This window comes from Chiloscyllium punctatum, chromosome 31, assembly GCF_047496795.1.
Source record: "Chiloscyllium punctatum isolate Juve2018m chromosome 31, sChiPun1.3, whole genome shotgun sequence".
In the NCBI taxonomy this organism is placed as follows: domain Eukaryota; kingdom Metazoa; phylum Chordata; class Chondrichthyes; order Orectolobiformes; family Hemiscylliidae; genus Chiloscyllium; species Chiloscyllium punctatum.
In genome coordinates this window covers 41,479,412-41,492,004 of record NC_092769.1, presented here as the reverse complement: position 1 = coordinate 41,492,004, position 12,593 = coordinate 41,479,412, and the positions used below count along the sequence as shown (strand labels likewise).

At 46.3% G+C, this 12,593-nt stretch overlaps 4 non-coding genes across 4 annotated transcripts; all 4 read left to right on the top strand.

Moving 5' to 3' along the window:
• Nucleotides 1-429: 429 nt before the first annotated feature.
• On the top strand, nt 430-511 carry trnal-cag (transfer RNA leucine (anticodon CAG)). Its single transcript has one exon. It is a non-coding gene; the product is annotated as a tRNA-Leu (tRNA).
• A 6,785-nt stretch (nt 512-7,296) lies between these two features.
• Nucleotides 7,297-7,378, top strand: trnal-cag (transfer RNA leucine (anticodon CAG)). The gene has a single exon. It is a non-coding gene; the product is annotated as a tRNA-Leu (tRNA).
• Nucleotides 7,379-8,991: 1,613 nt separating this feature from the next.
• Nucleotides 8,992-9,064, top strand: trnav-aac (transfer RNA valine (anticodon AAC)). The gene has a single exon. It is a non-coding gene; the product is annotated as a tRNA-Val (tRNA).
• Nucleotides 9,065-10,726: 1,662 nt separating this feature from the next.
• Nucleotides 10,727-10,808, top strand: trnal-cag (transfer RNA leucine (anticodon CAG)). Its single transcript has one exon. It is a non-coding gene; the product is annotated as a tRNA-Leu (tRNA).
• Nucleotides 10,809-12,593: the final 1,785 nt, after the last annotated feature.

The window sequence follows — 12,593 nt, the reverse complement described above, 5'->3', positions numbered from 1 at the left end:
GGAACACGGCCTGCTCAGCTTTGTGCATTTTCCCTGTAGTCCGGCGTGTTTCGTGTTCCGTGTAAACGTGAAAGTCGCCCTGTTTCGAGCAATGGGTGAAATCATTTAGCAGAGCAAGAATCGAAATTGCAGTAATGTCAAGCAGCTCATGGTTATTTGACCAAATCATAAGCGAACACATATTGTCACGCACTCACAGATACATATGTAGCTGAAAAGAGTCTGAGAAGATAGACTCAGTTTACCATTGATTTTTGTCTGGATTGATGGGCTATCATTATCTGCTGCGAAATTGACATTGTAGCCGGGCACATCCCAGCAGCTGTGCGAGTCGGAGAGGGATCATGGAACCCTTTTCATGTGACTTTGCGTCTGTTGTTATGCAGGGGCACAATTGGAAATGCAAGAAAAGGGGCTGAGCGGTCGGCTGGTAGTGTGGCCGAGCGGTCTAAGGCGCTGGATCCAGGTTCCAGTCTTGAAAGGGGCGCGGGTTCGAATCCCGCCACTGCCATTTCTGCTGTTTAACTCCAATGCTGCAGCTTGTTAAAATGCTGTTTTTGCCCCCACTGTATTGATGTTGAAAACAAAAGTAAAATGGGTTTGCTTCCTGGGTAATTAACTGTGGTGTGGGACAGTGCCACGCGGAAAATCGCAAACAGCTCTGCTGTTCCAGCCAATTTGTGCGTTTACTGGAACCGAATGGAGACTGTTATTTCATCGCTGTTGTGATGAAACACTGCAGAAACGAACGACTTACTTCCTTTTGCTCCGACTGACCATACTCCGTGAAATTTTCCCAGACCCTCAGTTGAGGATTTTTGCTGCTGGAAGTTACCTCAGAAACCCTGTTAACTCGTAATGTGGTGACTCGACTCGTCGTTATTTGGTTTTCTGGCCAATGGGGAAATCGATCCAATGAATTTCGATGACACATGTTATTGAATTTCTCCCATTTCCTTTATTTCCGTCCTGGAGGCATCGGAACGGAAAGGGAATCTCATCGAGACTGTGATTGGTGAAATTCACTTTTTATGGCCCCTTCTTATTATGTTCTTTCTTTCTCTCTTTTCAGCATTGTCTGGGAAGTGTTGGTGCACTAAGGCTGCAGTATGTTTGAAAGAGTAGTTTGGAATTGCCCTGTTGTTAGTTGTGAGATTACTTTATGACTCATGCCCTCGGGCTGTCTCACATTTAGCATTCATGCATCTCTGTGTCTGAAAATGCATTAGGCATGCCAGTTTTGTTTGTGTTCCGTGTTAAATGCTTACTGTTTTGCGATTCGCTCAGTACATTACGAGTTAACAGGTTTTCTGAGGTAACTTCCAGCAGCAGAAATCCTCAACTGAGGGTCTGGGAAAATTTCACGGAGTATGGTCAGTCGGAGCAAAAGTAAGGAAGTCGCTCGTTTCTGCAGTGTTTCACAAAACTACCTTTCCCGTGAGCAGTCGAACAGATGAAACGTTTGTGCCACAGACTGCGACGGCAAGCTCTGCTAAAAAGTAATCCTTTAAAGCCGGTGTAAGCAACACGACGGTATTGGGGTACACCTCGTGGAATCAGATACTTCGGTGTATCTCGTCCATGCTCACCACCTAGCCAAAATAAACAAGTCCCGTTCCCCAGCATTTGGCCCCAATCCCGCTAAACCCATCCTATCCAGAAACTCATCCGATTACCTTTGCAATTTTCTGAGTGTAATCGCCTCCTCCACTTCCTCTGGTAGCTCATTCCAAACACGCACAACCTTCTGTGTGGGAAATGTGCCTCAGGTCCTTTGTCAATTTCAGCCCACTCACCTTAAACCGATGCTCTCGATTTTTCAACTCACCCCAACTTGGGTAAAACACATAAATACTCAGTTTACAACCCTTCCATAAGATCATGTCGCAGCCGTTATGCTGCGGGGAAAGTCGTCCCAGCTTATTCCACCTCGCCCTACGGTCCAAACATTGACGACATCATTGTCTATATTTTGTCATCAATTTCACGTGGTTTTTTTTACGTTTTCAAGATGTTAATTTCGCTGGACAATAACAAGCTATTGGAAACAGAAAGGTGAAACGTAGAATTGCTTCAACTTTCAGTGCTGGATGCCACTGAGCTGCAGTACGGCAGCCTCGGATGGTTTCTGTGGTGTAGTGGTCATCACGTTCGCCTAACACGGGAAAGGTCCCCAGTTCGAAAGTGGGCAGAAACTGCTTCCTTTTTCAAGTGCAGCCTTTCACATGCACAAGAACGGAGCTTCCTTGCTTGCTTTCCCATCTGCAAACCTGCCTTCGAATTTGCTTGAACGAATCTGCTCTCGTAGTGAAATGCAAGGCAACTCCATTTAATTACTGTGCAAAGCGTTATAAAGTTTTTCTCCAACCTGGTTCTGATCATATGCCATTCTGTTTGAGAGTGTAGTTGCCGCGTTCTGATCCTTCCACGAAAAGCAGTACCGCATTTGAATTCCTTGCGCAGGCGGCCCGGTTCAAAGGCAGGGAAGAAGCTGATGCGCTGGTGTCACAGCGCACCACGAATTCCTGAACTTGTCTGTCTGTCAAACGTACCCCAAAGTCGTCTCTGAAAGGCTTCATTTGGAAGCTGTCTGTCGTTATTCAACGCGCGAGAGTTGGCACCGGAGGTCCTGAATCATGTTTTGGAGCAGTTCGCACGTTAGTGGCTCATTCAATCAGCAACAGCAATGAAAAAAAACATACACTCTGAGAGGAACCTCCGGACCTGTGCTGTCATAGCGTCGCTAGTATTAAGGTGCGCCCCGAGATCTAAGCCATGTTGGAACTGTAACGGAGGAATCGACAGAGAGGCTACAGAATGACATCGCATCCATTTATTTTTGTTTAAATCACTGACGAGCAGGAAAATGTTCACGGAGAGGGCGAGTGGAGAAGTGTGGCAATTGAAGCTCTGGTGAAACTCCTTCTTTTTGATTCACTCAGCAAACAGAGACGTGAAGGTGACTCAGGCGTGAGAGCTCTTCACATCGAGAACAAAAAGCAATCAAGGGCAGTTAGCACCTCTTCCGGAGTGGGGGTGGGGTGAGGTAATTACCTTTTGAGTTCTGTTACTATGTTCAGAAACTGCCTTTTAGATTGAGGTGAACAGAAACTCCATTTCTAATAAGCACCATGGAAGTTAGCAAAATGTATTGAGTCGCTTCTCGTCGATTCCCGCACAGGTTTCCGACTCACTTGGTATCCATGTGGCTCATGTCCAGGAGTGAACATCTCTGCAGCAAATTGCCCGTTTAAGGTAAAAGGCACGGAAAGTGTCATCTCGAACAGGCTCCGAGGTCAGAGCATCCTCACATTGTGATCTGTCGCTCTCGGAATGTAATGCGACCTCCGGTTTTAGGGTAGAGAACTTTCTTTGGGACCCTTATTCTGCAAAACAGACACAGTGACTGAATAAATGCTGCACGGTATGATTTGGAACACGGCCTGCTCAGCTTTGTGCATTTTCCCTGTAGTCCGGCGTGTTTCGTGTTCCGTGTAAACGTGAAAGTCGTCCTTTTTCGAGCAATGGGTGAAATCATTTAGCAGAGCAAGAATCGAAATTGGAGTAATGTCAAGCAGCTCATGGTTATTTGACCAAATCCTAAGCGAACATATATTGTCACGCACTCACAGATACATTTGTAGCTGAAAAGAGTCCGAGAAGATAGACTCAGCTTAAAATTGATTTTTGTCTGGATTGATGGGCTATCATTATCTGCTGCGACATTGACATTGCAGCCGGGCACATCCCAGCAGCTGTGCGAGTCGGAGAGGGATCATGGAACCCTTTTCATGTGACTTTGCGTCTGTTGTTATGCAGGGGCACAATTGGAAATGCAAGAAAAGGGGCAGTGCGGTCGGCTATTAGTGTGGCCGAGCGGTCTAAGGCGCTGGAACCAGGTTCCAGTCTTGAAAGGGGCGCGGGTTCGAATCCCGCCACTGCCATTTCTGCTGTTTAACTCCAATGCTGCAGCTTGTTAAAATGCTGTTTCCGCCCCCACTGTATTGATGTTGAAAACAAAAGTACAATGCGTTTGCTTCCCGGGGAATTAACTGTGGTGTGGGACAGTGCCACGCGGAAAATCGCAAACAGCTCTGCTGTTCCAGGCAATTTGAGCGTTTACTGGAACCGAATGGAGACTGTTATTTCATCGCTGTTGTCATGAAACACTGCAGAAACGAACGACTTCCTTACTTTTGCTCCGACTGACCATACTCCGTGAAATTTCCCCGGACCCACAGTTGAGGATTTTTGCTGCTGGAAGTTACCTCAGAAACCCTGTTAACTCGTAATGTGGTGACTCGACTCGTCGTTATTTGGTTTTCTGGTCAATGGGGAAATCGATCCAATGAATTTCGATGTCACATGTTATTGAATTTCTCCCATTTCCTTTATTTCCGTCCTGGAGGCATCGGAACGGAAAGGTAATCTAATCGAGACTGTGATTGGTGAAATTCACTTTTTATGGCCCCTTCTTATTATGTTCTTTCTTTCTCTCTTTTCAGCATTGTCTGGGAAGTGTTGGTGCACTAAGGCTGCAGTATGTTTGAAAGAGTAGTTTGGAATTGCCCTGTTGTTAGTTGTGAGATTACTTTATGACTCATGCCCTCGGACTGTCTCACATTTAGCATTCATGCATCTCTGTGTCTGAAAATGCATTAGGCATGCCAGTTTTGTTTGTGTTCCGTGTTAAATGCTTACTGTTTTGCGATTCGCTCAGTACATTACGAGTTAACAGGGTTTCTGAGGTAACTTCCAGCAGCAGAAATCCTCAACTGAGGGTCTGGGAAAATTTCACGGAGTATGGTCAGTCGGAGCAAAAGTAAGGAAGTCGCTCGTTTCTGCAGTGTTTCACAAAACTACCTTTCCCGTGAGCAGTCGAACAGATGAAACGTTTGTGCCACAGACTGCGACGGCAAGCTCTGCTAAAAAGTAATCCTTTAAAGCCGGTGTAAGCAACACGACGGTATTGGGGTACACCTCGTGGAATCAGATACTTCGGTGTATCTCGTCCATGCTCACCACCTAGCCAAAGTTAAACAAGTCCCGTTCCCCAGCATTTGGCCCCAATCCCGCTAAACCCATCCTATCCAGAAACTCATCCGATTACCTTTGCAATTTTCTGAGTGTAATCGCCTCCTCCACTTCCTCTGGTAGCTCATTCCAAACACGCACAACCTTCTGTGTGGGAAATGTGCCTCAGGTCCTTTGTCAATTTCAGCCCACTCACCTTAAACCGATGCTCTCGATTTTTCAACTCACCCCAACTTGGGTAAAACACATAAATACTCAGTTTACAACCCTTCCATAAGATCATGTCGCAGCCGTTATGCTGCGGGGAAAGTCGTCCCAGCTTATTCCACCTCGCCCTACGGTCCAAACATTGACGACATCCTTGTCTATAAGTTGTCATCAATTTCACGTGGTTTTTTTTACGTTTTCAAGATGTTAATTTCCCTGGACAATAACAAGCTATTGGAAACAGAAAGGTGAAACGTAGAATTGCTTCAACTTTCAGTGCTGGATGCCATTGAGCTGCAGTACGGTAGCCTCGGCTGGTTTCTGTGGTGTAGTGGTCATCACGTTGGCCAAACACGCGAAAAGTCCCCAGTTCGAAACTGGGTAGAAACTGCTTTCTTTTTCAAGTGCAGCCTTTCACATGCACAAGAACGGAGCTTCCTTGCTTGCTTTCCCATCTACAAACCTGCCTTCGAATTTGCTTGAACGAATCTGCTCTCGTAGTGAAATGCAAGGCAACTCCATTTAATTACTGTGCAAAGCGTTATAAAGTTTTTCTCCAACCTGGTTCTGATCATATGCCATTCTGTTTGAGAGTGTAGTTGCCGCGTTCTGATCCTTCCACGAAAAGCAGTACCGCATTTGCATTCCTTGCGCAGGCGGCCCGGTTCAAAGGCAGGGAAGAAGCGGATGCGCTGGTGTCACAGCGCACCACGAATTCCTGAACTTGTCTGTCTGTCAAACGTACCCCAAAGTCGTCTCTGAAAGGCTTCATTTGGAAGCTGTCTGTCGTTATTCAACGCGCGAGAGTTGGCACCGGAGGTCCTGAATCATGTTTTGGAGCAGTTCGCACGTTAGTGGCTCATTCAATGAGCAACAGCAATGAAAAAAAACATACACTCTGAGAGGAACCTCCGGACCTGTGCTGTCATAGCGTCGCTAGTATGAAGGTGCGCCCCGAGATCTAAGCCATGTTGGAACTGTAACGGAGGAATCGACAGAGAGGCTACAGAATGACATCGCATCCATTTAATTTTCTTTAAATCACTGACGAGCAGGAAAATGTTCACGGAGAGGGCGAGTGGAGAGGTGTGGCAATTGAAGCTCTGGTGAAACTCCTTCTTTGTGAATCACTCAGCAAACAGAGACGTGAAGGTGACTCAGGCGTGAGAGCTCTTCACATCGAGAACAAAAAGCAATCAAGGGCAGTTAGCACCTCTTCCGGAGTGGGGGTGGGGTGAGGTAATTACCTTTTGAGTTCTGTTACTATGTTCAGAAACTGCCTTTTAGATTGAGGTGAACAGAAACGCCATTTCTAAGAAGCACCATGGAAGTTAGCAAAATGTATTGAGTCGCTTCTCGTCGATTCCCGCACAGGTTTCCGACTCAGTTGGTATCCATGAGGCTCATGTCCAGGAGTGAACATCTCTGCAGCAAATTGCCCGTTTAAGGTAAAAGGCACGGAAAGTGTCATCTCGAACAGGCTCCGAGGTCAGAGCATCCTCACAATGTGATCTGTCGCTCTCGGAATGTAATGCGACTTCCGGTTTTAGGGTAGAGAACTTTCTTTGGGACCCTTATTCTGCAAAACAGACACAGTGACTGAATAAATGCTGCACGGTATGATTTGGAACACGGCCTGCTCAGCTTTGTGCATTTTCCCTGTAGTCCGGCGTGTTTCGTGTTCCGTGTAAACGTGAAAGTCGTCCTTTTTCGAGCAATGGGTGAAATCATTTAGCAAAGCAAGAATCGAAATTGCAGTAATGTCAAGCAGCTCATGGTTATTTGACCGAATCATAAGCGAACATATATTGTCACGCACTCACAGATACATATGTAGCTGAAAAGAGTCTGAGAAGATAGACTCAGCTTACCATTGATTTTTGTCTGGATTGATGGGCTATCATTATCTGCTGCGAAATTGACATTGTAGCCGGGCACATCCCAGCAGCTGTGCGAGTCGGAGAGGGATCATGGAACCCTTTTCATGTGACTTTGCGTCTGTTGTTATGCAGGGGCTCAATTGGAAATGCAAGAAAAGGGGCTGCGCGGTCGGCTGGTAGTGTGGCCGAGCGGTCTAAGGCGCTGGATCCAGGTTCCAGTTTTGAAAGGGGCGCGGGTTCGAATCCCGCCACTGCCATTTCTGCTGTTTAACTCCAATGCTGCAGCTTGTTAAAATGCTGTTTCCGCCCCCACTGTATTGATGTTGAAAACAAAAGTAAAATGGGTTTGCTTCCCGGCGAATTAACTGTGGTGTGGGACAGTGCCACGCGGAAAATCGCAAACAGCTCTGCTGTTCCAGGCAATTTGTGCGTTTACTGGAACCGAATGGAGACTGTTATTTCATCGCTGTTGTGATGAAACACTGCAGAAACGAACGACTTACTTCCTTTTGCTCCGACTGACCATACTCCGTGAAATTTTCCCAGACCCTCAGTTGAGGATTTTTGCTGCTGGAAGTTACCTCAGAAACCCTGTTAACTCGTAATGTGGTGACTCGACTCGTCGTTATTTGGTTTTCTGGCCAATGGGAAAATCGATCCAATGAATTTCGATGTCACATGTTATTGAATTTCTCCCATTTCCTTTATTTCCGTCCTGGAGGCATCGGAACGGAAAGGGAATCTCATCGAGACTGTGATTGGTGAAATTCACTTTTTATGTCCCCTTCTTATTATGTTCTTTCTTTCTCTCTTTTCAGCATTGTCTGGGAGGTGTTGGTGCACTAAGGCTGCAGTATGTTTGAAAGAGTAGTTTGGAATTGCCCTGTTGTTAGTTGTGAGATTACTTTTTGACTCATGCCCTCGGACTGTCTCACATTTAGCATTCATGCATCTCTGTGTCTGAAAATGCATTAGGCATGCCAGTTTTGTTTGTGTTCCGTGTTAAATGCTTACTGTTTTGCGATTCGCTCAGTACATTACGAGTTAACAGGGTTTCTGAGGTAACTTCCAGCAGCAGAAATCCTCAACTGAGGGTCTGGGAAAATTTCCCGGAGTATGGTCAGTCGGATCAAAAGTAAGGAAGTCGTTCGTTTCTGCAGTGTTTCACAATACTACCTTTCCCGTGAGCAGTCGAACAGACGAAACGATTGTGCCACAGACTGCGACGGCAAGCTCTGCTAAAAAGTAATCCTTTAAAGCCGGTGTAAGCAACACGACGGTATTGGGTTACACCTCGTGGAATCAGATACTTCGGTGTATCTCGTCCATGCTCACCACATAGCCAAAGTTAAACAAGTCCCGTTCCCCAGCATTTGGCCCCTATCCCGCTAAACCCATCCTATCCAGAAACTCATCCGATTACCTTTGCAATTTTCTGAGTGTAATCGCCTCCTCCACTTCCTCTGGTAGCTCATTCCAAACACGCACAACCTTCTGTGTGGGAAATGTGCCTCAGGTCCTTTGTCAATTTCAGCCCACTCACCTTAAACCGATGCTCTCGATTTTTCAACTCACCCCAACTTGGGTAAAACACATAAATACTCAGTTTACAACCCTTCCATAAGATCATGTCGCAGCCGTTATGCTGCGGGGAAAGTCGTCCCAGCTTATTCCACCTCGCCCTACGGTCCAAACATTGACGACATCCTTGTCTATATTTTGTCATCAATTTCACGTTTTGTTTTTACGTTTTCAAGATGTTAATTACGCTGGACAATAACAAGCTATTGGAAACAGAAAGGTGAAACGTAGAATTGCTTCAACTTTCAGTGCTGGATGCCACTGAGCTGCATGACGGCGGCGCCGGCTGGTTTCTGTAGTGTAGTGGTCATCACGTTCGCCTAACACGCGAAAGGTCCCCAGTTCGAAACTGGGCAGAAACTGCTTTCTTTTTCAAGTGCAGCCTTTCACATGCACAAGAACGGAGCTTCCTTGCTTGCTTTCCCATCTGCAAACCTGCCTTCGAATTTGCTTGAACGAATCTGCTCTCGTAGTGAAATGCAAGGCAACTCCGTTTAATTACTGTGCAAAGCATTATAAAGTTTTTCTCCAACCTGGTTCTGATCATATGCCATTCTGTTTGAGAGTGTAGTTGCCGCGTTCTGATCCTTCCACGAAAAGCAGTACCGCATTTGCATTCCTTGCGCAGGCGGCCCGGTTCAAAGGCAGGGAAGAAGCTGATGCGCTGGTGTCACAGCGCACCACGAATTCCTGAACTTGTCTGTCTGTCAAACGCACCCCAAAGTCGTCTCTGAAAGGCTTCATTTGGAAGCTGTCTGTCGTTATTCAACGCGCGAGAGTTGGCACCGGAGGTCCTGAATGATGTTTTGGAGCAGTTCGCACGTTAGTGGCTCATTCAATCAGCAACAGCAATGAAACAAACATACACTCTGAGAGGAACCTCCGGACCTGTGCTGTCATAGCGTCGCTAGTATTAAGGTGCGCCCCGAGATCTAAGCCATGTTGGAACTGAAACGGAGGAACCGACAGAGAGACTACAGAATGACATCGCATCCATTTAATTTTCTTTAAATCACTGACGAGCAGGAAAATGTTCACGGGGAGGGCGAGTGGAGAAGTGTGGCAATTGAAGCTCTGGCGAAACTCCTTCTTTGTGATTCACTCAGCAAACAGAGACGTGAAGGTGACTCAGGCGTGAGAGCTCTTCACATCGAACAAAAAGCAATCAAGGGCAGTTAGCACCTCTTCCGGAGTGGGGGTGGGGTGAGGTAATTACCTTTTGAGTTCTGTTACTATGTTCAGAAACTGCCTTTTAGATTGAGGTGAACAGAAACTCCATTTCTAAGAAGCACCTTGGAAGTTAGCAAAATGTATTGAGTCGCTTCTCGTCGATTCCCGCACAGGTTTCCGACTCAGTTGGTATCCATGTGGCTCATGTCCAGGAGTGAACATCTCTGCAGCAAATTGCCCGTTTAAGGTAAAAGGCACGGAAAGTGTCATCTCGAACAGGCTCCGAGGTCAGAGCATCCTCACAATGTGATCTGTCGCTCTCGGAATGTAATGCGACTTCCGGTTTTAGGGTAGAGAACTTTCTTTGGGACCCTTATTCTGCAAAACAGACACAGTGACTGAATAAATGCTGCACGGTATGATTTGGAACACGGCCTGCTCAGCTTTGTGCATTTTCCCTGTAGTCCGGCGTGTTTCGTGTTCCGTGTAAACGTGAAAGTCGCCCTGTTTCGAGCAATGGGTGAAATCATTTAGCAGAGCAAGAATCGAAATTGCAGTAATGTCAAGCAGCTCATGGTTATTTGACCAAATCATAAGCGAACACATATTGTCACGCACTCACAGATACATATGTAGCTGAAAAGAGTCTGAGAAGATAGACTCAGTTTACCATTGATTTTTGTCTGGATTGATGGGCTATCATTATCTGCTGCGAAATTGACATTGTAGCCGGGCACATCCCAGCAGCTGTGCGAGTCGGAGAGGGATCATGGAACCCTTTTCATGTGACTTTGCGTCTGTTGTTATGCAGGGGCACAATTGGAAATGCAAGAAAAGGGGCTGAGCGGTCGGCTGGTAGTGTGGCCGAGCGGTCTAAGGCGCTGGATCCAGGTTCCAGTCTTGAAAGGGGCGCGGGTTCGAATCCCGCCACTGCCATTTCTGCTGTTTAACTCCAATGCTGCAGCTTGTTAAAATGCTGTTTTTGCCCCCACTGTATTGATGTTGAAAACAAAAGTAAAATGGGTTTGCTTCCTGGGTAATTAACTGTGGTGTGGGACAGTGCCACGCGGAAAATCGCAAACAGCTCTGCTGTTCCAGCCAATTTGTGCGTTTACTGGAACCGAATGGAGACTGTTATTTCATCGCTGTTGTGATGAAACACTGCAGAAACGAACGACTTACTTCCTTTTGCTCCGACTGACCATACTCCGTGAAATTTTCCCAGACCCTCAGTTGAGGATTTTTGCTGCTGGAAGTTACCTCAGAAACCCTGTTAACTCGTAATGTGGTGACTCGACTCGTCGTTATTTGGTTTTCTGGCCAATGGGGAAATCGATCCAATGAATTTCGATGACACATGTTATTGAATTTCTCCCATTTCCTTTATTTCCGTCCTGGAGGCATCGGAACGGAAAGGGAATCTCATCGAGACTGTGATTGGTGAAATTCACTTTTTATGGCCCCTTCTTATTATGTTCTTTCTTTCTCTCTTTTCAGCATTGTCTGGGAAGTGTTGGTGCACTAAGGCTGCAGTATGTTTGAAAGAGTAGTTTGGAATTGCCCTGTTGTTAGTTGTGAGATTACTTTATGACTCATGCCCTCGGACTGTCTCACATTTAGCATTCATGCATCTCTGTGTCTGAAAATGCATTAGGCATGCCAGTTTTGTTTGTGTTCCGTGTTAAATGCTTACTGTTTTGCGATTCGCTCAGTACATTACGAGTTAACAGGGTTTCTGAGGTAACTTCCAGCAGCAGAAATCCTCAACTGAGGGTCTGGGAAAATTTCACGGAGTATGGTCAGTCGGAGCAAAAGTAAGGAAGTCGCTCGTTTCTGCAGTGTTTCACAAAACTACCTTTCCCGTGAGCAGTCGAACAGATGAAACGTTTGTGCCACAGACTGCGACGGCAAGCTCTGCTAAAAAGTAATCCTTTAAAGCCGGTGTAAGCAACACGACGGTATTGGGGTACACCTCGTGGAATCAGATATTTCGGTGTATCTCGTCCATGCTCACCACCTAGCCAAAATAAACAAGTCCCGTTCCCCAGCATTTGGCCCCAATCCCGCTAAACCCATCCTATCCAGAAACTCATCCGATTACCTTTGCAATTTTCTGAGTGTAATCGCCTCCTCCACTTCCTCTGGTAGCTCATTCCAAACACGCACAACCTTCTGTGTGGGAAATGTGCCTCAGGTCCTTTGTCAATTTCAGCCCACTCACCTTAAACCGATGCTCTCGATTTTTCAACTCACCCCAACTTGGGTAAAACACATAAATACTCAGTTTACAACCCTTCCATAAGATCATGTCGCAGCCGTTATGCTGCGGGGAAAGTCGTCCCAGCTTATTCCACCTCGCCCTACGGTCCAAACATTGACGACATCATTGTCTATATTTTGTCATCAATTTCACGTGGTTTTTTTTACGTTTTCAAGATGTTAATTTCGCTGGACAATAACAAGCTATTGGAAACAGAAAGGTGAAACGTAGAATTGCTTCAACTTTCAGTGCTGGATGCCACTGAGCTGCAGTACGGCAGCCTCGGATGGTTTCTGTGGTGTAGTGGTCATCACGTTCGCCTAACACGGGAAAGGTCCCCAGTTCGAAAGTGGGCAGAAACTGCTTCCTTTTTCAAGTGCAGCCTTTCACATGCACAAGAACGGAGCTTCCTTGCTTGCTTTCCCATCTGCAAACCTGCCTTCGAATTTGCTTGAACGAAT